Below are 25,469 nucleotides of genomic sequence, written 5' to 3'. Positions count from 1 at the left end.
AAATGAGAAATTTGTTTACCTAAGTGTAGAATCTCAGTATGTTACTTTGCAGAAGTTTGGACTGCCTGTTGTCTGATTTTGTACTAAAACTTGATTTGTCATTGTAATAAATATCATGAAATAAGGTAAGTAGCCCGTTGATTTCCAAGTGACTTGCCCAAAACTCGTAAAAGTGAATAGTTTTTTGACAAATGTTACAGCAGATAGGATTTTTGTTGCTTTTGCTTAATTACATATCACTGTTTTTTGATTCTTGATACCACCAAGGGATTAAAATAGCGGTGTGTTGTTTTTCGGCTGCTAGAATGTATGATGAATCACTCTTGATTCTGAAGCCAAATTCTTGCTGATAGCATTGCTGCCAATTTCTGTGCTGTGTTGCCTTAGTATGGGCATTGCCGCGTCCGAGAATGTGCACAAAGCACATCAGAATAAAGGTGATCCCAGAGCTGCAGAGTGCACTTCAGGATACCAGAGGGCAGCTTCTGAGAGAGCTGGAAAAGGAACCAGCCTGCGAATATAGTTGTTTGTAGCTAGACTTTTCAGTATGCATGAAAAGGGGGATCCCAGCCCTTTCCCCCCCCTCCCCCACAGAGGGTCATATATGTCACTTCAGTTGAAGGGTAATAGAAAAAGTTGTCATTTGGAACAGACTTGAGTTTTCTGGCCATACCTCAGCACATGGTATGGTAAGTCGTGTTTAATGGTTTAGGTGTGTTTTAAATGTTTGTGAGGTGATGAATGAGATCATAAAATACCCAAAGAAGGAAAAGAATTACGGCTTGCTTGGTATTTTTTTAAAAAATGTGTCGTAGCTGTTATTTATTTATTTATTTTTTTTGGAGATGAAGTCTTGCTCTGTCATCCAGGCTGGAGTGCAGTGGCGCGATCTCGGCTCATTGCAGCCTCAGCCACCCAGGTTCAAGTTATTCTCCTGCCTCAGCCTCCCGAGTAGCTGGGACTACAGGCACGTGGCACCACGCTTGGCTAATTTTTGTATTTTTAGTAGAGACGGGGTTTCACCATGTTAGCCAGGATGGTCTCCATCTCCTCACCTCGTGATCTGCCCGCCTCGGTGTCCCAAAGTGCTGGGATTACAGGCGTGAGCCACTGCGCCCTCCCAGCTGTTAGTTTTTAAGCCAAAAATAAGAGTACCAAAATGCACAACGTCCTTTAGAAAGGAGGGGGAAGCCATTATCTTTGTGGATTGTAGATGTTGTGACTACCAAGATCTAACCTAGAAGTAACCGTATCTGTGACACCCGTGACACCCATGACTGGGTCTCCTGAGAATGGGGGTGGGGCGAAGGGGGGGACTGATTGATTGCTTCGCCTTGCAGGAGAATGAAGTTCTTTGCCCAACCATTTCCCCTTGATACAAGCTCTTGTGTTAAAACTTAGGGGGAAGATTTGCCTCTGACTTTTTTTCTTGGAAAATGTGGGCAGCAATTTTAAAGAGAACGTGAAAATGGAGTAGGTTGAAGCCAACATTCAGAACTTCCTTTCATGGATTGAAACTTAAAGCTGAGGAGGTTTGAGGGTGGAGGTGAGGAAGGGCTAGAAGATAGCGAATTTCAGAGTCGTATCAGAGAATATGAACTGTCAGTTTCCAGTGTTTCTTTTGGCTCTGCACAGCACTTCCAAGCCCCTTTGCCCACTGTTTTGCTTCTGCCACACCTAGAAGAAGATTCAGAGCTCGTAGAGATAAAGCATGCGATATTTCCAAGGCCTTCCCCTGTTCTGACATAGAAATTGAACTTTGTGACCATGAAGATTCATTCCAAGGCCCACGTGTTAACCTTTTGCTAGGGTTTGAACCTGTTATTAGTAGGAGCCTATGTAGTTCACTTGCTGTTGAGTCTAGTAAGTTATTTTTAAAAATGTCTGCCATGTCACAAATAGAAGCAAATTATTCAGTTTCTGTTTTTTCCTGCATTCACTATATCTTTCTTCTATGTTAAAATAAAACTATGGTATTTTCTGATTTTATTCAGTTTGTATTAGTGTAAAATAAAGTGAATCTGAGTCATTTCTGGTAGGTGCCCGTTTGAAATGTAGCCGTTGCTTTTATTTGTCTACTTTGTTTTCCTTGCCTCCGTTCCTCCCCTCCACACTGCCCTTGCCTCCAGCCCCCAAGGGTCTGTCTACACCTGCAGGCCTCTCAGGATTCAGCCTAGATGAGTAAATTTGATGAAGTCGTTTGTACTAACTCTGCTGGGGGTCATAACCTTTTTCCTGCGATAGGAGGGGTCAGCTTTTTTCCTGCCGTGTGGAAAGCAGAACCTTCTGACCTGCCCAGGAAAGGAAAACAGTGCTCTGGGGAGAGGACGGACCCTGACCACGGGCGCTGGGCAAAGGAGCCGCGCCGTAGAACGGCATCTTCCAGGGATGTTTGTTTTCCCCTTAAAGAGAATCTGGAAGGTGCTGAGTAGTAGGCATAGTCTGAGGCAACTTGAATACTAGTTGAGTGTTTCAGTGAACTCGCGAGGGGAAGCAAAACAAACTCACCCTGTGCTCGGCTGTGGGTTAAAATAACGAATAGTGAAATAACGTAAATTGGGGACTGAGATGTGCCACGCAGATAAAGGGATTTAAAGTGCTCCCCTGGGCTTTCCCTGCCTTCTGCTTCCAGTCATCCCACCCACCAGAGACTTGTGCCATCTTTCTGTGTTATCCTAACAGACTACATTTCTTATCTCTCTCACACATCTTTTCATATTTTCTCTGACATTTATTTCCATTTTATTTTAGTTTCATATTTTGCCCTTGTTCTCCTGGTATGAGTGAATTCTTTTATATTGTTTTGTTTTTCATTTAAAGTGACAAAACTCTTCTGGTCCTCAGGAATTTTTTTCTTCTATTCTGATACTCTTCATTTTTTAAATTATTTCAAGTTCCTTTCATTTAGTTTGAATAATTTTTGCAACAGAGAAACAAGGAAAGTCTGAATAACTCACGAAAAACAGTTAGGGTGATTGGATCAGCCAGCTGTGCAAAGGATGAACAGTTGTGATTGCAACAGTGAATTTTCTGTGTGTTTTTAAACTAATAAATTTCACTAAATGGCTGTTGGTTTTGGAAGAGAAACGCGCATTTTTTTCTTTTTTTACCTTTTTTAGCTGATTCAAAGATAAAATTACGTGCCATCACAGATTAAGGAATGTTTTTACAAATATATACATATAATATAAAGATTTAGTAATCCTTTAATCAATATTCTAAAGATTAGAATCTATAGTAGAATAGTCTTTTATGAAATAATATACTTATGGAAAATACATGACTGGGATATGATTCCTTTAGAGGAAGAAAATTTCAATTTTCAGATTCAGAGGAAGCACTCTTCCTAGTCTATACATATCACAAGCGGAGAGCGAGTTTTACGGTCCTCATTTCAGGTCTTCAGTAAGCGTGTATGATGATATCAGGAGTATTCATTGGCTCAGTTTCAAATCACTGAAAATTCAGCCGTGGTAAGGTTGGCTATTATGTGTATTAGCGTTTCCAAGCGAGTGGTCTCGGCTGGGGTGAGATTGTCAGCTCTCTGTTAGGATTAGTCACAACGAACACAGTGCAAATGGTTTCCAACAACAGTGCACTTCAAGGTTACCTTCATAATTCTTTTCTGCCGGAACCCAAGAAACAATACTCTTGAGTTCTCAGTGTTCAAATTGTTAAAAATTTCCTGAAATTTTCTTTCACATACTCAGAGTGAAACATAAAGATCTAGAAGGATGGTTGTGAAAAGTGTGGACCTTATAGTATGTAGTGGGCATTGTCATTGAGGCCAAATGATAAATTCTGTTTTCCAAATCTGTAAGGGGAAAAAAAAAAAAAAACAACTATTTTCCTTGTTATAATATATTCCTAAATTCTAGAGTATTTTCACTCTACTTTTAGTTCATTTGTTCCTTATACATACTTGACTCTGAACCAGAATCAATGATAATCTTAGTTTGAATGATTATTCACAGATTTAAAAAATTGTATGTAAAATCCAATTTGGTTTATGCATTTTTTAGCATTTATTGTTCCTTTTAAATTTTATATATTGTAAGAGAATACTCTTATTACAGTACTGATATTCAAAATGATAAAGGTAGGTGCAAATTTTAAACTATTTAATAAAGTACTGCTGTGTTTGTCTTTTGTGACAAAGGTATATTTTATGTTCAGTTTATGATTTCTGAAAATGAATGTTAAGACTCATAAAAATTATTCGGCTCTTTCTTGGACACAAAAGAGCAGATGGTGACTGCGGTAGGCTTGACTCCAGAGCCATCAGCACACAAAGCTTAGCAAAATGGCACAGAGTGAACCTACGGAGTGCTGAGCCGAGGGTCCCTTCACTTTGTAGGAACTACCCCGCTTTCAGCAAAATAGCAGGCTTAGGCAGCCCGTCTTATGCAACTGAGGCAACACTGCAGTTGAGTGCTTTCCCAGGCGCTGGTGCCCTTGCCTGTTTTGAGAGTGCCATTGCTCTGTGAGAATTCATAACTAGTCTACATTTATATAGCCGTAATCTCTTACAATAGCTTCATTGATCCTTGATTTCCATAGAAAAGCTTTATGGATTCGAGTGAGTCACAGCTCTTGAAGCACCAGCCTCCTGGTTTTCCCTCCCTTCATCGCTTCCTCCCTAACTGTGAGTGGCTTTGTATCCTGTGTTGTACTGATTGTGCCTTTGGATGACAACTTACTTGAGTGATGGGGGGAGGCAGAATAATTTATTAAAAGTAATTACAAAGAAACCAAACAGAAGGAGTAATTACAGTGCTGTTAATACGCAATTCGTTACTTTATTGCTGAAATATTTGGAACTCAGTTGAGATTCTTGGTCCTATTTGTGGGTCTCTCATTTTCCCTTGTAAATCCCTAATAAATAATGTATTAAAGTTTCTGTACCCAGGTCTCATTTTAGATGAGGTTTCACAAAGTCTTGGCTTTGTTTGCTGTTTTTCTTTTTTGTTCTTTTTTAAGCTGGACCAAGGAGTAATCGCTGATAACAGGTATTTTTGGTAGCCTCAGGAAGGACATCTGATCTGTATAATTTAATACTGTTAAGTTTTTATCTGTTGCATAGATTTATTTATTTTTCCTAATTTCCCTAGCCATTGATTTTTTATTTTATTTTATTTTATTTTATTTATTTATTTTTTTTTGAGACGAAGTCTCACTCTGTCCTCCAGGTTGGAGTGCAGCAACCTCCACCTCCTGGGTTCCAGTGATTCTCCTGCCTCAGCCTCCCGAGTAGCTGGGACTACAGGAGCATGCCCCCACACCTGGCTAATTTTTTCTGTTTTTAGTAGAGACGGGGTTTCACCCTGTTAGCCCAGGATGGTCTCTATCTCCTGACCTCGTGATCCACCCGCCTCAGCCTCCCAAAGTGCTGGGATTACAGGCGTGAGCCACCGCGCCTGGCTGATGTTTTTTTTTAAGACTCTGCCATTTTGCTGGGCATGGTGACTCACGCCTGTAATCCAAGCACTTTGGGAGACTGAGGCAGGAGGATCACTTCACACCAGGAGTTCCAGACAGCTTTGCCAACATAGAGAGACACCATCACTACAAAACAAAGGAAGTAAAAATTAGGTATGATGGTACATGCCTGTAGTCCCAGGCACTCGGGAGGTTGAGGCAGTAGAATCGCTTGAGTTCATGAGCTGGAGGTTATAGCGAGCTGTAATCCTGCCATTGCACACCAGCCTGGTGATAGTGCAAGACCCAAACTTGGAAAAAAAAAAAAAGAAAAGAAAAAAAAGAATCTGTAGTTTAAAAAACATGTTCCAAGATTTCTGTGTATTAAAATTCCTTCCCATTTTTAACTAGTATAATAGGGAAAGTTAAAGTATCATCATCCACTTACCCTCATGCACTTATTCACATATTTTAAAAAGAATCTTTGGAACTATTCATATCATAATAGCTAACATTTCCCATGTGTCAAGCACTGTTCAAAATCCTTTACATGTAGCAGCTCATGAAAATGTACCAATAAAGTAGTATCACAAACAGCAGTATGACATTAGGATGTTGTAGAGTACATCAAACACTTTTTGAAAGGGGTGAGGTGTAAAGAAGTCAAACAATTGCTATAAAAAAGAATGCTTTGGGCAACATTTGAAAATTCTCTTTAGTGCAGGTTATTGACAATCTTAGACCACCAGCATAAAGCACACATATCTAATTTAGGAAAATCCCAGCCGGGATGTATTTGAAAACATTTGGAATTGTGCTGATAATTACACTGCTATTGATTTTAGCAAGTTTGATGCCAGCAGCCATCAACTCTTCTGTGCCATGAGAGATGAAAGCCATTTTTATATAAAATGTTAGAGTTCGGCTGGAAAAGGGAGGCAGGCAGAGAAAAATTTCGTGGCTTTTTAGTTGCTTTTATAGGAAGTATTAGTTTCATTCTTGTGACAGAATGCTTTACTTGGCAGTCATTCTCATCGACATTTTAAGGAGCTGCTGTTTTGTGCCTGGGTCTCATATGGCGCTAATAAGGTGCGTTTTTTTTTTTTTTATTAGCACCTACTGATGTCTGTGTGGGCTCAGGCCTGCCGTTGTTTCCATTCATCTTCTATTGGAGGAGGCTGACAGCAGCGTGTATCAAGTCTGGCCAACATATATTTCCCTCTGTTTCAGAGTCTGTGCCCACAGAAGAGTTATACTCGAGCTTTCAATCTCTTAACACTTAGAAAAGGACCTGGCCACATGCAGCCTCAATAAATATTCGTTGAATGAATTGAATGAATCCCACAAATGGCATTTATTTTATAAACGCGTACCTGGCTATTGCATTAAAAAACTTTTTTTCACTATTCAGGTGTTTTTAAATTTTGTTTTTTAACTATAGAGGTTTTCATCAAAATATATTTGGTAGAGTTTTCCTGTTTTTGGGTTGGGGGGGGGGCGGTGGGGGGGGGTGATCTCTTTTCTGTAAAGAGAGCTTGGATTCCCGAAGAGCTCGTACTGGTCCCAGCCGTCCCACCTAATCACGTGTCCCCTGAGTTTGTCACATGACCTTTGCTTTCCTCTGAAAATCCCTTTATTCAGTAGACCAGTTAGGCCCATTTATAATAATTGATAAAATCAGTATGTTTGACTTCAAGTTTTTCCCACAGTTTTATGATGTTTTGAAAAGCGTTGTCCTTTTTTGATATTTAGGGAGGCTTCTATTTTTGGTTTAATGGTTACTTTGACGTAGTACTTTTCTTCTGCTCTTGTGTATTGATTCCCTGCTGTGAGAGATAAATCAGTCATTTACCTTTTCTTCCCCCTCCTCTCTTTATTTTCCATCATGTGACTTGAAATATTATCCTTTCTTTTTACTTCCTATAAGTACCTGTAAGACAGTCAGCTGGCCGATTGTATTTTCCATGTAATCTCCTCATTATCCCCTTCTTGATGGCTGGACTGTGTCTACGATGTCAGAGCATATAGGCATTACATACTATGCTGTACCCTTTATAAAATCACTTAGTTTTAATTCTGTTCATCATCTGCTTCTAGATTGATGTCTTTTCAGTCAGTTCTGAAGCTCGTTTTCTAGTAGATTTCTCAGGAAGAGCCTAGGGCACTTATGGTCCCTGTTAAGTTTGTGCTGTTTATACCTGAAAGTGACGTCAGCTAAATAAGAAATCCTTGGTTCATATTTCTACATTTAATTATCTGAAGTCTGTTACTCCATTGTCATCCTGCATAAAGTCGAATGCTGGTCTCATTTATTTCCCTTGGAGTGACCTGGTCATTTTTCCTGGACACCCAGATTTTTTCTATACATTCCAATAATTTTAGTTTAATATGTCTCGTTGTGGGTTACTTTTCCCTGTTGTCACTTGGCTTTTGAGCTTTATTTTCCTTGTCTGTAAAATGAGAATAACTTTTTTTGTTTTGCTTACTCACAGTAGATAGGAAGTGAAATAAGATGTATATGAAGTGATGTAAATGTATTATTTTACTATCTTGTTATCCTTTAAAGTTTTTTGTTGTTAGGAACTTTGAAATTTAGACAGCCTGAGTAACATGTTGAAACCTTATCTCTACCAAACACAAAAACTGTCTGGGCATGGTGGCTCGTGCCTGTAATCCCAACACTTTGGGAGGCCAAGATGGATGGATGGCGTGAGTCCAGGAGTTCAAGACTAGCCTGGGCAACATAGTGAGATCCCATCTCTAGAAAAAAAAAATACAAACATTAGCTGGACGTGGTGGTACACGTCTGTGGTCCCAGCTCTTCCAGGGCTGAGGTGGAGGGTCCCTTGAGCCTGGGAGGCAAATGTTGCTGTGAGCCTAGATCGTTCCACTGCCTTCCAGCCTGGGCGACAGAGCAAGACCTTGTTTCAAAAAAAAAAAAGAAAAGAAACTTAAGAGTACTTCATTTTATGAGTGTATGAACTTGAGTTGATGTTCTGTCTGTGAAAAGTAGACAGTGGCTACCCAGTGAGTCTTCTGTGTCCCGACAGTAAAGAACCTTTTCCTGACTCCATGTGGTAAGCAGGCTCTCTGTGTCTGCTCGTGGGGGCTGCTGCTGGACTGACGGAGGTGCTGCTTTCTGAGGCAGCTCACCTAGAAAACTCCATTTCCATTTATCTTCTCACACTCCTGCCTGTCATGTTAGTTCCCCACGCAGAACTCTGGGTTTACATGATTTCAGTTTATATGTGCATAGAGAAACACTTAGAAAAAATTACTGTCTTTTTCAGATAATGAGGATTGCTGAAAACCTAAGTCAGCCTGAACAACAGTACATTTTCTTGACTTTATTGTACACAAGCCCCCACATAAGAGGCTGCTGGAAAAGACCAGAGACATGAGAGATGACATTCCTGGCCATGGTGCAGATAAAACACACAGCATCTCAAAGATCACTTACAAAGCATCCTGTGATAAATAAAGCCACACCAGCATAGCACAAACTAAAGACATGAGTATACGATGCATTTTTACCCGAGGCTACCCTGGACTAGAGTTTCCATGCCTGGTCTTTGTTTTGATAAAGCAACACTGGACACATGTAGGCTGGAAGTTATGGTGGGAAATTGGGTAATTGAATTAACTGAATCCATTTTAGTGCTTTTACCTGGTTTGTAAGCACAGATAGGGGTTTGATTGATGTATTTGTAAATGGTGTTAGTGTCTTTATTTGAATATATGATTTTAAAAATTCATCCATGTTTCACAGGTAAAGCTGGAACCTATTATAGAAGTCCTGCTGACACCTGTGAATCAAATTGATTTGGAAACCCAGGGCCAGAAATGTAATACTGTTGGTTATTCTGAGCATAACACATTTCTTACTCTATATTTCTTCAAACAGTTTACAGTTTTTGTTTGATATGCACAACATACAAAACCCTGAGTCAGCAATAGAGAATACCGAGATGAATAGTTTATAGTTAGATGTAGAAGACTATATAGGATGGGAGAGTTTATAGTTGGATGTAGAAAACTGTTACAGGGTAGAAGACAGAACTGAATCAGGCCTGTATCAGGTGCAGGGAAGTGCAGTGGGTATCGGAGCAGTCTGGATCTCTGTGAGGGAAGTCATCACTTTGGGCTCTCTTCATTGTCCATGAGCCCTTGTTCAGGATGATAGCAGGATGCAAATATTTGTTCAATTTCATTCAACTCTTGTTATTTTGTATAATCGAGGATACCATAATTTGTATTCTCAAAATCCAGATTGTCTTCGTGAGCACATACTCACTATGAAATTTTTTTTTTTCTATTTTTAGTAGAGACAGGGTTGCGCCATGTTGGCCAGGCTGGTCTCGAACTCCTGACCTCAAGTGATCCGCCTGCTTTGGCCTCCCAAAGCGCTGGGATTACAGGTATGAGCCACTTTGCCTGGCCCCAGAGATTGATCTTTTATCTTTGGCTCATAAATGTGAAATCAAAATGCCACAGCAAGTTTAGGCTACTTCTGAACTTGGTTCAGTCTGTTTTACCCTCACTCTTTTTTCCTTTTACTTGCATTAAGCTTCCCCCCTACAAGGCCCACTATAAACCTTTGGTTTCAAGGCAAAATAAAATGTTTCAGAATTGGGGGTGGTAACTTTAAGTTCTAGAGTTATTCAAAGTTTCCTTCTCTTGTGATTTTTTTTGGAAATATATTCTCATTCTGTCACCCAGGCTTAAGTCCAGTAGCATGATTATGGCTCACTGTAAGCTTAAACTTTTGTATTCAAGTGATTCTCCTGCCTCAGCCTCCTGAGTAGCTGGGAGAACCACCATGTCAGCTTTTTTTTTTTTTTTTTTTTTTTTTTTTAAGAGACAGGGTCTCTCTATGTTACTGGTCTTGAACTACTGGCCCCAAGCAATCCTTGTGCTTCATCCATCCAAAGTGCTGGGATTACAGGCCTGAGGCACCGCTCCCGACCCTGGCATTTTCTTACATAAGGTAGCAGTAGTCATTTCATGTGGCCTCACTTGTAACTACAAGTCATAAAGCTCATGCTATTAATTTTCTGTGGCAATTTTCTACCATTAATTTGGTGTCCGAGAAGAGAAAAAGGTATGAAGGGCATGAGACGTTAAACAGGAATGGCAGAAAGAATCCAGGAGAAAAGCAGAATGTACCTCTGGATCCTGTTTGTGTACAAGTGGGTTTCTGTTGTTTCCCTAACATCACACATATGTAAGACGTAGTTTCCGTGTCGAAGCTACAGTCAGGCATCACTTGGTTATGGGGAAGTGCTTCGTGCAGCGATTCCTTCGTCGTGAGAACGTCGTAGAGTGGACTTAGACAAACCTAGATGGTAGAGCCTGTTGCTCCTACACTTCAGATGTGTGCAACATGTTACTGTGCTGAATGCTGTAAGCAATTGTAACACGTTGGTAATTATTTATGTATCTAAACATATCTAAACATAGAAAAGGGACAGTAAAAATACAGTGTTATAGTCTTATGGGACCACTGTTGTGTATGTGACCCATCGTTGACTGAAATGTGATGCAGTGTGTGACTGTGCCTTCAACATTTACTCCTGATGACAAAGGTAAAGATTGCTGAGTGCCCCCATAGACAGCAAAGATGGTGATTCGGAGGCTCGCTCTTCGTGACTTTCTTGAGTTATATGTCATGTGTATGTTGCATGCCAGGAAATTGACCCACAGTTTGTTGAGTTTTAAGAAATGCTTATAGTTGTATACCTGATACCACAATCCAGTTTTAGAACATTTCCATCCCCCAGAAAGTTCCTTGTGTCCATTTGTAGTCAATCCCCATTCCTCCTCCTAGCCCCAGGCAAATACTAGTCGGCTTTCTGGTTTATAGTTTACCTTTTCTAGAAATGTCATATAATTGAATCATACACTACTCAGTCTGCTGAATCTGCTCCTTTCATTGTAAAATTTGAGTTCCAGTGGGGTTGCATGTATCACTAATTCCTTTTTATTTTAAAGTCATATTGCATTGTATGGATATATACTACATTTTGTGGATCCACTTACTGGTTATGAGACATTTGGAATTTTTTTTTGCAGTTTTTGACTATTAAGAATAATGCATCTGTGGACACTGGTGTAACTGTCTTTGTGTAGACATATGTTTTCATTTCTCCTGGGTGGATACCTAGGCCTTGAATGGCTTGGCTATATGGCAGGTATATGTTTAACTCTTTAAGAAGTTGCTAGACTGTTTTCCAAATTAGCTGTACCATTTTACACTCCAGCAGCAGTGTTTAAGGTTTTCAGTTTCTCTCCCTCCTTGTCAGCTCCTGGTATTGTCAGACTTCTTTATTTTAGCCACTCTGGTGGGTGTTCAAACACGCTTTCTTATACTTAACGTTTTATTTCTTGAGAGGATTTGAAAGTGTCTAGATACCTTAATGCTGCTCTTGTCTTCCACTTTACAGACCAGAAGGCGTTGGCCCAGTAAGTGGGAAATCTGAATGTCTCACACGAGATTCCCAAATGAGTCACTGAGCCTAGAATCTTCATGCGTCAGTTGGAGTTGGAGCAACCTGCTTTTGTTCTCTCAACTCTTGTGACTCGGAATCCTCTGTGTCCTTGTAGCATTGTTAGGTGTGCCTTTCTTTTTATCCTTTCAGAATCATCTGTTCTTGTCCTCTGTGGAATTGTGTCTGATGACACGCAGCTTGTTTTCTGCAGAAGTTTGCTAGTGTCGTGAAGAGGTTCTCGCTGCCTCTGGGCTGCAGCACACGGGCGCTGGGCGGTCAGACCTGGTTTCCGAGGCTGGCTCCACATGACTGTGTACCGCGTGTCATCCTGTGAAAGGGCAGGCGCGTGCCTGTCAGAGCCTTGTGGGAGTTAGTGAGGGGACTTCTCTGAGGCAGCTGGTACTCACTCAGTACTTAATGCATCTTAAGGCACCTCTTCACAGAAGGCGGTGGAAGGCTGCCTACGTGATGGCGTGTAGATAGCAATGCCATCCGTTTGTTTTTTTCTCCTCCATGACAGAGAAACAGGAAAACATTCCTAAATTTATTTATAGATGTTAAAAAAAAAATTAGGCTTGTTTTTTTCCGGTAACTGTTCTCCAGCCAGCAGCAAGTATAGCAACAGTACTTTTATGAGTTGGTATGTTTATTCCCTGTCTTTTGGCTTTATTCAAGAAAACCAGTTGTGTTTCTCAGAGCAACCGTATTGTTTCAGTTGCCACTCTCTTCACTTTGTCCATTACAGTATAATAAACTGTCCTTGTCCCTTCTCCACATTGGAAGCTCCCTAGGTAGTGGTCAGGCTATTGATGAGATTTGTATTCTAGCAAAGCTCCATTTTAGATAATCTTTCATCATTTTTTATATGCAATAAGTCACTGATTTTGTTTCTTTTGTTCAGTTTTAATTTGAAGTTCCTTTAAAGACTGTTGGAGCTTTTGCAAATACCCAGCTCATGAAAGGCACTTAAGATTGGGCCCATCTCCTGCATCAGCACATTGAAGTTTTCTGTCTAAAGGAGGGTTCCAGCTACCTGTTACCCTTTTGCTGAACACGGTTGCGGTGTTGCAGTGTATTTCATGACAAAAGTGCACTCTAGTTTTCTGTGAAAGGGTTATTTTCTCTGAAATGATTCTTGGTCATGTTGAGTTTCTAAATGTTAAAGAGCACATAGTGTTCTTGATCTGTGGAGATCTCATCTTGGTACCGTGGTGCTGCACAGGCCACCAGGAAGAACTGAAAAGTTGAGGCAACTTGAGAAAATAAAGTCACCACCAGCAAGCAGCTGTCTAAAATAACCGGAAGATTATAACTCCCGCACCCGGAGGAGTGTGCTAGTGAGTAGAACGTCTGAAAGCTACTGGGGGTCCTCCACAGATGCGTGTGCTGGTCCTAAGGAGAAGGAAGAGGACGAGGATTGCCCCGGAGGAACACCTGAAGTTCCAGTTGAGCACTTCGTTTGGGAAGCTGTCCAAGGCTGGAGTTGTGATTTTTGGGAAAGGCCTCACAAGCTTCTCTAATTCAAGTCCTTGTTTTACGTGTGAGAATGCAGAGGCCCTGAGAAGTGTTGATTCCCAGGCCTGCATGCTGGCTGAAACTAGAGCCTGGGTCTCCTGTTGCTTTTTCCAGCTGTCTGCCTGCGCAAGCATGGAGGCAACGCTGCGTTGGGTTCCAGGTGAGGAGAGAGGTGTCGAGGTGGCCTTTACTGTGTTGTGGGGCACAGACACTGAGGGAGACAGGGAAAGGTCTGGGAGACTCAAGATGATACCTCAGATGGCCGTCCTTTGTGGACTAGACACGCGTCCAAAGGGAGGGCCGTTTCCTGGCTTATTGAGGACCTTTCCATTTGGGCTAGGAGTAAACTGAGTCAGATTTTGAGAGATCAGTCATTCCAAAGAGCAGGTAAGGATTCTATAGTAACACAACTGTGTTCACTGCAAAGGTTGATGTGAAATTGTGCTTTTCCCGTTACATTAGTGAATTTTACAAGGCACAGATTATTTGACATTTTTGTGATGTTTGTTACAGACCAAGCAACTGTGACATGAAAATATTATTATTAAAAAAAAAATGAAACATAGGGCCGGGCGTGATGGTTCATGCCTATAGTTTTAGCACGTTGGGAGGCTGAGGCGGGTGGATCGCTTGAGCTCAGGAGTTCAAGACCAACCTCGGCAACATGGTGAAACCCCGTCTCTACTAAAAATACAAAAATTAGCCAGGTGTGGTGGTGTATGGCTGTGGTCCCAGCTACTCAGGAGGCTGAGGTGGGAAGATTGCCTGAGCCTGGGAGGTGGAGGTTGCAGTTGAGCCAAGACTGCGCCACTGCACTCCAGCCTGGGCAACAGAGTGAGACCTTGTCAAAAAAAAAAAAAAAAAAAATCCAACGTAAGCGTGGCCGGATAAATTGACATTTTATTTTGAAATGCAGTAATGGCACTCTCACAAATGACCTTTTCGCCAGTCTGTGCTGGTATTTGTAAATACATATGTTAGTATTGTTTTCTAAAATGCAAAGCTGATTTTCATGTTTATACATATTCATACCTTGATAGGTTACAATTTTAGATTTTCTTTCTGCAGTCTGCCTGACTTGGCTATTTGTTCATAGACCAGATCAGACTCCCCTCATTCCGCAAAAGAGTATTGACAAAATTAATGCTCAACTTGCATTGTGAAGAGTTGAGTGCCCCAGAACTCTCTGTGTTACTGGCAGAGCAAAGTGAGTAGGAATAGTATGGCTTAGGGAAAAAGACGTGTTTCTCTCTAACACAACTGGCAGATACTGAGGTGGGCAAGTGGCAAGAAAAGGCAAGTACTGAGCTGATTCAGACTTGCAGAAAGCTTCCTCTCCTCCTTCTTAGCAAAATGAAAGGCTCTGGGGAATGGCACCTGCCTTTCCCTGCCTTGAGGAACCTGGCATCGTTTAGTCTTTATTGAAGATTAATTTAATGACTTGGTCAACAGTAGCATTATGTAATCACAGAGCGTCAGATTATCATAAGACAAATTTAAATGATGCTGAAGTATCTTCCAGCAGACGATTAGTGATGTACCAGCATGCATGTGTAGCTTGTGTGGGTGTGTGTGCATGCAAGCACGCACACGTGCGCGTGCACAGTCTCATCGGCCTTTGGCCTCTGAGCAGGGGGCAGGTTTGGACTGGGGCCTGCTGTGTGACCACAGTCTCCCATCTTGTATTGAAGCTACATTGCTGTGTACATCTGACTCTTGACTCACGCTCTGACCGACGCCTTCGTTTCTGGAGAACTGCCCTGTTTCATGCAAGAGTCACTGTCATCAGGAGCCATCTCAGGGGGAGGCTCAGGGGGAAGTGTGAAGGTGGAGCAAGTGCACCAGCTCCAGAACAGAAGGTGAAGAAGGACTGTTTCTGTTTAGATTTGCTTAGCCTCATATTCACTTTCCTGGGAACCCCTGATGGAGTTCAAGGTCATAGAAGAGAAGAAATCAGACACTGCTACAGGACTCCTGCTCTTGGGTTCAGATTCTTCAATGGGAGGGGAGAAGAGAGTAATCACAAGTGATCGTTGTAGATTTTGTCTCAGCTTTTTGTGTGTGTCAAACCTGTGTTGAGATGATAGACGGTTACAGAGAAAGGAGAGGAGGCGTATTATAAATGTGTGTGGACTTCAGTGTTATTCCTTCTCTTCAAAATGATCTTCCAGGTGTCTAGAGGGTGAGGTATGTCATTTACATGAAGATTAAGAATAAAAAAGAAAGTACCTCTATGGTATTCTTAGTGGGGGTTTTTCCTCTGAAAAACTGTTACCAGCATATTTGGGAATACATCCTTATTTTTTTTGAGATGGGGTCTCTGTCGCCCAGGCTGGAGTGCAATGGCCCAATCTTGGCTCACTGCAGCCTCAGCCTCATGGGTTCAAGCGATTCTCCTGCCTCAGCCTCCCGAGTAGCTGAGACTACAGGCGCCGCCACCACGCCCGGCTAATTTTTTTTTTTTTTTTTGTATTTTTAGTAGAGATGGGGTTTCACTGTGTTAGCCAGGATGACCTTGGTCTCCTGACCTCATGATCCACCTGCCTCAGCCTCCCAAAGTGTTGGGATTACAGGCGTGAGCCCCCGCACCAGGCCTATTTTTTTTTTTTTAAAGACAGTTCATTATTGTCTATCTTAATATCATATTAGAAATCACTCACAATAAAGCAGCTGTTTTAACAATAGCTCAGTGGAAAGAGTTTATTTGTTGAGAGTGTTTTACTTCCCAATAAGTTTTTTGATTTAGTTTTCTTAGCAAGAAAAATGTTTGTCTGTTGTGGATGGACACATTTCCCCCTTTCCCAGAACGTGTGGTTTCCATTAACTATTTTTCCATAGAACTTTTGTGGGTCACCTGCGCTATTAGGGTTAAATGGAGATCTTAAAGGACCTTTCTCCCCGCTACAGTCTGGAACGACATGGGTTTGGGATCAAACTAATTGAAATCCCATCTTTGCCCCTTGCCGGCTTTTTCACGCTGGATCGACCAGCTTGTCTAAGTCTCAGTTTCCTCATCTGTAAAACAGACTTCGTGGGAAAACACTTTGCCCAGAGCTGCCCTTGGATCATGGGTCACAGACAGTAGTTATTAATGTTACTGGGGAATGGGCTTTTCCAGTACTGTTTTCAGACTTAGAGTCATCTGTCATCTGTGGTGTGTTTTGGGAACAGAAGATGCCTGAGAACTGACAGGACAGACCAGGAAGTGGAGCTGCAGGAAGAGTGGCACTGAGGGCACGTTTGGAACATCAGTGTGGCGGATGGACCAGCTAAAGTGTCCCCAGCATTAAGACTGGGAAAGCAGCCCAGTCACTTCTCTAGTGGGTCCCGGCCCCAGGTGCAGAGGGCACCTGCCTCCCCGGCCGGCCCAGGAAGCTGCCCCGCGGGGCCACTCTGCTCCAGTCAAATACTGCCTCAGGTTCTGTTGGAAGTTTCCAGCTGGCTCCTCCGAAGGGAGTTTCAGTTGAAGTCACCGGAGCTGTTTTATTGATTTCGGTTGACGTCTTTGTGAGCTCAATTTACAAAAAGTCTGGTTATCCACAAAAATGCTTGCTGATGTCCTGAGCAACTGGAGAATTCCAGAAAGCTTTCAACAGCAAGTGTTGAGATCTCCCCTGACCCCCGCCTCCCAGCAACTCCAGAGGTCCAAGTTTACAGTAACTATTATTCTTGTGTGGAATTGGCTCTGGATAGTTAATAAGTTTCCCTGAGCGCGGACTTACTAACAGAAACCCACTTAGTCACTGAAGAAATGGGTCCAGTGTTTGTCCCAGCTATGAGTAATGGGTGATGCATGATTTAAAAAGGCTTCTCAGAAAGGCCTTGCTTAGTAGTGAAAGATCAATATTTTTGAAAAGAAGTTTTTATAGGTAAGCCATAACATTACTTGATAATCAGACATCATTTTCAAGTAGTTAAAAGGGTCATTGGATAAAGCCCAGTGGACCAATGCTGGCTTCCTAATTGCTAAGGGCTGAAACTCCACATGCCCTGTAAATTATGAGCATGCTTGAATTTTTTATGGGGAAAGACATTATGTTTTTATGTCGGATAATATTCGTGTCAAATGTTAGATCAGCCAGCCGGCTCTATCATCCAGGCAGGTTGCTCTTTATCCCCACCTGATCCCTGCTTTTCCTTGCGAGGTTTATTTTAATTGGAGAGTCAGGAATGAGAGAGAACGTAGGATGGGAATGAATCATGAGAAAAATGCCACCAGTCGTTTTTCTTATTCCATGTCCTTGTTGGGATATCCTTACCTTTGTCAACAGAGAGCAGCAGTTCAGCCGCAAGCTCGCGAGCAGCCACTGGCAGCACTGCCTCCAGGAGGCCTCCGGAACATTCTCATTGTTTTCTCCAGGCTGTGCTGTTCCTCCCCTCAGCCTTGAGAGTGACCAGGGATCTCCTAGGCCTAGGGAAACGCCACCTGGTCATTGGCCACAGCCGTTTCTGGATAGGGTATTTGTGTGACCCCTGTGCCACACAGTACCGGCCGCCCAAGAGATGGCAGTGGTTTTGTGCTCTGGGCCTGAGCGTGTGGCCCCACGTTCCATGAGGCCTTCGGCTGGTTTGCCAGAGTGTCTCTGAGAGGAGGGAGAATGTTGGTGTGGAGAATAATTTTATTGCTTTCTTCTCAAAATAAAGGAAATACCCAAGGGGATGGTGGGAGGGGAGGGGATAAATATAGCGTTTCCGATTTCCTGCTTCCTCTGCTCTTCCACAGCGTTTCACTTTTCATAAGGTTAGATTTTCATCCTATCGACTTCAGCTAAAAATAATTCCAACCATTTCTATCAGATTGGCCCTCTTATCATTTATGTACTTGTTACTATTTTGCTTTCCTATTCAAAACCTTTTTTTCCCCTTAGGCCAATGAACTGTTTTACTTTATTAGCTTCATATTTATTTGTTGGTGCATAATAGATATACATAGTTTTAGGGTACATGTGATTTAGTACAATCATATAATTTATAAAAATCAAATCATTATATTTGGGATCTCCGTCAACTTAAATATTTGTCTTTTCTTTAAGCTAGAACCATTCTCAAAAGCTTTTCTACAGGGAGTGAAAGATAGTCTGCAGTGCTCACCTGCTGCACCTGGTGTGTGTGTCGTGGTCTTGTGGTTCGGGCTTTGGATGGTCAGAAATTCTGGCTTGTCCTTGCTCTTCCTTCGCCCGTGACCCGTTTTCCCAGCCAAGGCCATTACGTATGCTGGTGTCCTCTACTCCTTCCAGCCTTCTGTTACCAGATACTGTCAACCCACAGCCACTGCAGACATGGCCCATTGCTACTTCCTTGTCCACAGCAACAATGCTGGATATGGCTTAGTGCCTTGTCAGACAGACAGGGGTGGTTGATGAGCCTGCAGAGCGGAGCTGGTAGGTTAGCTGCTAGAGCTGACCCCACTGAGTCAAGCAGTGAGTTTAGTAGGTGCTTGGCAAGAGTGAATTCATCAGGAGTTGGGAGAAAAGGTGCAAGAAAGTTCGTCTTAGATTATTGGGCATGGGCTCCCTGCTTACCACGTTGGTATTTTCATTTTGTATAATTGTGAAGTCGATAGTGACTTTAACAAATAAAACCTAACTTTAAAGTTGGGAGGTAAGTGACTTGTGTAAGGTTTTCGGTTACATGAGCTAAAGGTAAGAATTTCTGTAGAGTCATTTCCTAATTCTTCAGAGTGCCCATTATCATGCTTAGCCTAGGCATCTTGCTCAGGTTTGCCCATTCTGAAAGTCCTGTGTTCCTAGGGCCGTGGCCATGATCCTCACTGGACTCTGCCGGTTCCCAGGCCCCAGCACTGCCCCCGCCGGCAGCAAGCAGTAATAAGTAAGCTCTGCGTGGTTAAGCCTAATAGGGCTGTGACCCAGTTTGAACTCCGTAATGAGGAAAGAGCAGATTTATTTGCTCCCCTGCATGCCTCCCTCCCCCGTGTTCCTTTATTATCTTTAAGAGGAAATTGAATAGCAAAATTCTGCATTCTCATAATGCTAATGGACTGATGTCATCTTTTCCATTCCGAAGTCAAGAAAGTAAGAGAAAACCGGAACATAGATTTAACACTTCATAGCTACCAAGGGCTTCAGCACCGGTTCTTTTCGTGTGTATGTATGTTTTTAACAACTTTAAGGCATAATTCACATGCCATAAACAATTCACTGATTTTAAGTAAGTTAGCTAAGTTGTGCAACCCTCACCACAATCTAGTTTTAAAACATTTCTATCATCCCAGAGAAACCCCTGGCGTCCATTGGTAATCACTGCCTATTTCCCCCTCTCCTCATCCCTAGGCAACCCCCAGAGAAACCCCTGGCGTCCGTTGGTAATCACTGCCTGTTTCCCCTCTCCTCATCCCTAGGCAACCTGTAATCTACTTCTGGTTTCTGTAGATTTGCATTTTGTGGACATTTCATGTCAGTGGAATCATATAATACATGGTCTTACGTGTTTGTTTTTTCACTTAGCGTAATGTTTCAAGGTCCACACGTGTCGCAGTGTCTGTCGCTGTGTGTTCCCTTTATTCCTGGACAGTATTCCATCTTACGGTTACACCACGTTTTCTCTCTCTGCTCACTAGTTGATGCACATTTGCGTTGTTTCCAGTTTAGGGCTGCCATGAATAATGCTGCAGTAAGTACAGATGAGTTGTTAAAGGAACATGTGCTTTCAGCCCTCTCCGATAGATGACCTAGGAGTCATACAAGTTGAGCAAGTTTGTATGAGCAGCTGAGTAAATGGAATGATGTAAGAAACCTAGGTTGTTTTCAAAGTGGCCATACCACATTACCTTCCCACCAGTGGTGAACAGGGGTCCCACTTTCTCCACATCTTTGCCATGGACTGTAGGGAGTATCAACTTAACCACTGACTTGTTTTATATTCTTAGGTACAAAAGAAAGCTAGGAACTGTTTTAAGGTATTTACAGTTTTTCAAGCATTGTTAACACATGTTAATTAAAACTGTAGGCCTGGAGTGGTGGCTCCCGCTTGTAATCCCAGTACTTTGGGAGGCTGAGGTGGGTGGATTGCTTGAGCATAGGAGTTCGAGACCAGCCTGGGCAACGTGGAGAAACCCCATCTCTACAAAAAATAGAAAAGTTAGCTGGGTATGATGGCATGCACCTCTGGTTCCAGCTATTTGGGAGGCTGAGGTGGGAGGATCACTTGAGCCAGGAGTTCAGGGCTGCAGTGAGCTGTGACCACACCACTGTACCCCAGTGTGGGTGACACAGCCAGAGTGAGACCCTGTCTGAAAAAATAATGAAGTGAAATGGAATAACAAAATAAATAAACTTGTGGTCTTTGATGCCTATCCTCCCCAGTCTCTAGGTTCTGCCACCACTCATGCGTGCAACGGTTAACCACTTTCTATTTAATTATGTTTTTCTTGTGGACTTGATATAAACTATTGAGTTGATGTATGTGATACTGTCTAAGTTTACTTTGGGAAATGATTTTTTTTTTGGTATTTTGAATTCCTTTTTTTAGTTCTGTTACTCGAACCAATGTTTGTCAGTTTGTATTTCTGATTGTAAACATTGTTTTAATATAGAAAAGACACGTGTCTGTAGAGCCATGTTTTGGGGTGCTTTAAATAATTAAATAGTGGAGTTCTAGGTGTTAGAATTGGGTAGCTTTTTAGGATTCTTTATTTAAAATGCAACTAGCAGTATTTGTGTGAATCATTTGACATGGCAGGGATTACTATGTCCTCAAGACCAAGTGACTAAAGTTTCTCATTATTTTTGCTTATTCTAGGATTTGCAGGGATTTTTAATTTTGGCAGTGAACAAATCAAGTGAACCTATTTTTCTAAATAAGTTATATCAGTCATGGCAGAGCATTCTGGTGAAATAGCCCTCGCGTCGTGGGTGGCGTTCAGGACCACCCTTTGGGTCTCAGCGGCATCACGGGCCTCAGAACACTCATTGCAGGCCTGTTTATCTTTCGAATTTGTGCTTGTCCAGATATTCTGAAGCGGGGCATGCTCCAGTTCACACCTAGCCGGAGTGCCCAGTGCCAGAAGTTCACGGGAGGAGAACAGTGGCAGAGATGATTTTCTTAGGGTCTGGTATCTGAATAAACAACCTCAACTGAACACAGTTCACTTCCATTGTTTTGGCCTCCAGAGGCACTTTGTCATGTGGTGGCAGTTTGTGATAAAGGAACGGTTCTCATAGGCAGGATCACCCTCGTGGGAGTGACGTGAGTGGCACAGCGATCGGGGTGCTTTGGCCGTGGGTGGTGGAGTCCAGGCGCACTCTGCCTGTGGTGCACAGTGCATTGCAGCAGAGTGGAGAAGTACGCCACTGCCCACACTCTTCAGGTGCCAGCGGGAGAGCCGTACAGGTGACAAACTGGGGTCTAATGTTTGGACTCAGAACCTCTTTTCTGTGCACAGGTTTAATATTGACTCGGGTTTCTGGGAATGAGTCTGAAGGGTAAATCTGGGAAGATTGTGTTTTGTTGAATTTTTCCGAGAGTTACTTGCCATTTCAGAAAATCTCTTTTGCAGTGGGAATGCATTTGTGGTGTTTGAGTGACCACCTGGCACAGCTGCTTCAGTTTGCATTAACAGCTGTGTGTTAGGGGGGATTCTCCAGGCAGCCCATTGCTTCACTGTTGTGTTTAATAGGGTACTCAGGCATCAGCTTATAAATATTGACGTCCATATTAATGCATTATAACTGGCTTTTCCTTTAATTCTCCTTTCTATTATAGATAGGGCATCGTATTAGAATTTCCCTGCTCAATTGTGTATATTATTTGGATTAGGTTATCCAAGAATTCTGTAAGAGCCATTGGCCCCAGATGTCCACAGTGTTTTGGTCCATATTGCTGAGATACTAGCCTAGTGTGTCTGGAAGGCAGTGCCAGCTGGTGAGGGATGCAGGTGGGGCAGAGCTCCCAGGTACCTGTGCGGGCAGGTGCTGTGTGGTATTGAGCTGTCCTCGTTTGCTGAAAACTGATTCTCTCAGGGGCTTGCCTGGGACTCCCTCGGATGTGGTCCTCTATACTTGCTGCCGTTACCAACGTGAAATCTCCTGTCACCGTGCTCCCTCTTGGGGAAACTGGGTGCCGGAAGACCAGCCACACATTTCTGAGAGGAGATGAGGGTGAGAGGCAGTCATTGTGTAGATGCAGACATTAAATCATTCTACCAGTCCGAATCTTCCTGGCCGTTGTCCTTTGTCTGCGCGTGTTACTGATGAGGAGTCATGCCCTGTAAACCGGTGTGGCCCCTTCCAAGGCCCGTGTTTTCTCAGCAGGGTAAAGTTACATGAGACCCTCAAGTGTAAGTGCCGTTCCTTTTTGTGTGCTGCGTGTCACCCTCCTGGGCCCTCACACCTGCCATCATTCAGTGCCATGCCAGTCACTCCTTCACCCCCAGAATTTGAGAGACGCCATGTTTTAGCAGCTCCTGTTTCAGCACTGATTGGAGTTTGTAAGTTTTCCAGTATTTGTTGTCCTCCTTTCATTTGTTACTTATATTTTGGGCATTCCAGGGTTTTTAAGCATCTTCTCCAGCAGCTTATCAGGGACATGGTGAGGATTTAAAAAGGAAAGTTACTGAAGGGAAGGAGGTTGAAATTCATTTCAATTTAATTTGTAATAACTGAATCTGCTAATATGAAATCCAGGTGATAGTCTGGCCTCTCTTTCATAGTGCTCGTCCTGGGAGACGGGTGGCATTACCGATAGTGTGCCCAGCTCTCCTACGTGGGGAGGCCCCAGGAGTCCAGTTCATGTTGCTCAAGTTGTTGAAATCTGGATTTGAGAGCTGAGTTGACCATGGCAGCCATGGTATGTCTCTGGTCTCTGCATAAAGTTACCAAGCTTTGTTTTCTGGTGGGTTACCTTTCCTGTATTTTTATTTCAGTTCAGCATATTAAGTTTCTTGTTTTAAACCAACTCAAGGTAAGAAATTTAACTATGTTTCCCCTGAATATCAAAGTGATACTGTTAGAGAAAATTCTGAAAATATGGGAAGGTATAAAGAAGAAATTTCAAATTACCAGTAATCGTCTCCCAGCAAGCTACTTTTAATATTTTGATGTTTGTATTTCAGGGAGAATAATCACTGAAGAAGAATGGGAGTGTGTTTTATATTTGTGACTTTGACTTTGTGACTTCAAAGGTGGTTTCATGCAGGCTACTTTTTAGAAAAATAATTTAATTCAGTTATTTTGAAATACTGCTTTTTTGGAAAGATCTGTTATGTACATTTCATAAAAAGTAACTTCATTGACTGTGAGTACTGGAATTCAGCATTTAACTGCAGCTGTAGTCCTGGTGACATGTATACCTTAACTCACTCCGTTTGATAACCATCTCCTGGGCACTGGAGTAGACGGCTGTGAGTGCAGAGCAGCGTCTGAGCCTCAGGAATGGATCGTGTAGGACTGTGAGAGGAAGGTTTGTGCATTCGTCCTTTGCCTTTGGCTTTCTGCATGTGGCCAGTGATGTAAAAACCGACAGCAGCCATCCTGTGTCTCCTTCCTCTCTGAACATGAATCAAACTGGCATCCGTTTCAGAATCTGAGGGGATACTGCCAGCTGCCGATCGTGACGTGTATGTTTAGTTCATAGGCACAATATGGAAATCATGGAAGACGAGCTTCAAGGTTCAGCAGTTAACTGTGGGGCTATTTCTGCTCTACTTTACGGGTTACCGTGAAATGGAGACTCTCAACTTACTTCCAAAGAAATACGCAGTTACACAGCTGTCTCCTGCTTTCTGGCTTTTATTAAAATGCAAATAGTCCTCACTTCAAAGTAGCATAATCAAATCCTGAAAAAGGTATAACTGATACTTTGCCTCCTCTCTAGTATTTCCACTGTGTGGTCTGGCCTGGCTGGTGGAAAGTGTGGTGTTCACAGTGTGCCGTTGTACCCTGGGTGTGCAGTCACACGCACCCCCGGACGACGTGAGCTCTGGTGGTGCTATGAGCAGAAAGTGTTAAATAGAAGTATGTGTGGGCAAAGAGTGTTAAATTATTTTGGCAGTTAATAGATTTCTCTGCATTTACCAGTATGTATTTAGTGACATGAAGTCAATGCATCGGTCTGCCTTTGTTCTTCACATAGCTACTCTTTTAGTGTAAAAAGAATGTCATGGAAGTGAAGTAGTTTCTCTTCTCTTCTAAATATCCAATCACAGAGCGTGTTCTGGGTGAGCATTCTTCACATGTACCCAGAATGCCAGAACACGACGTCATCTAGGTCTTCATTTTAGTGTGATTAGCAGCTAAGTCCCTCAGCATTTTTTAATAGAAACTGATACCTGATTTGATAGACGTCGCCGTCTATCAAAGCACAAGAAAGCACAAGAGCCCAGCTCTGTGCCAGTGCCCGGCAGTGGCCGGCCGGTGGGAAGCGAGGTCGCTTTAGCAGATCAAAGGGGGCTGGTGGATGTCACTGCTCTCCACGTGACCGGTGAATTGCTGAAGCTCACCTGTGCACCTTTCAGCCTAGTTCTCCAGGTAGAGGGAATTAGAACATAAGCTCCCTAAGCTGCTGCTGGATCATGTCACTTCATGCTCCCTTTTGGAAATGTATCCCAGTTCAAACAAGTGAACACTGTTTGCTCCTCTTGTCTTTTGACTTGTCCCAGATATCTGGAGGATTATCCTGTTTGTGGACCATGTGCCACAACTGAGGGGCTTTGATGTTGCAGAGCCCCCGCCTCTTCTTTTGATTACATGTGTTTCTGTTAAAGACAGCTTTTTCCAGTGCTTACAGGGGCATGAATAAGTGGCTCCGTGTCCTGTAGCTTTTTATACTTTGTGGTTTCTCTCATCCTGTTACCGTAACCATAACACGGAAAAGGGGTACGATCAGAAGGTACATGTCCCAGGAAAGTAAACTAACTGGGGGGCCCTGAAACCCTCCAGCAGGACTTAGGGGGAGCCTGGAAACACACTATCGTGTGTGTCTGAGAAAAACCCCACTGCATCTGGCCAGCGGAGGCTACCTGCTTCTGGCCCTTCCTTTTCAGGCCACCCCCACCTGGAGTGGCAGGTAGGCCTCCTGGCCTGAGTGCTGTGG

General features: G+C 42.7%; 1 protein-coding gene across 1 annotated transcript in view; it reads left to right on the top strand.

Annotated features, from left to right (window-relative positions):
- Window positions 1–25,469, top strand: part of AOPEP (aminopeptidase O (putative)) — a 366,175-nt gene that overhangs the window by 283,241 nt on the left and 57,465 nt on the right. The window lies entirely within an intron of this gene.

The sequence above is a fragment of the Macaca thibetana genome, chromosome 15, assembly GCF_024542745.1.
Source record: "Macaca thibetana thibetana isolate TM-01 chromosome 15, ASM2454274v1, whole genome shotgun sequence".
In the NCBI taxonomy this organism is placed as follows: domain Eukaryota; kingdom Metazoa; phylum Chordata; class Mammalia; order Primates; family Cercopithecidae; genus Macaca; species Macaca thibetana.
This window is presented reverse-complemented; position numbering and strand designations above follow the sequence as displayed.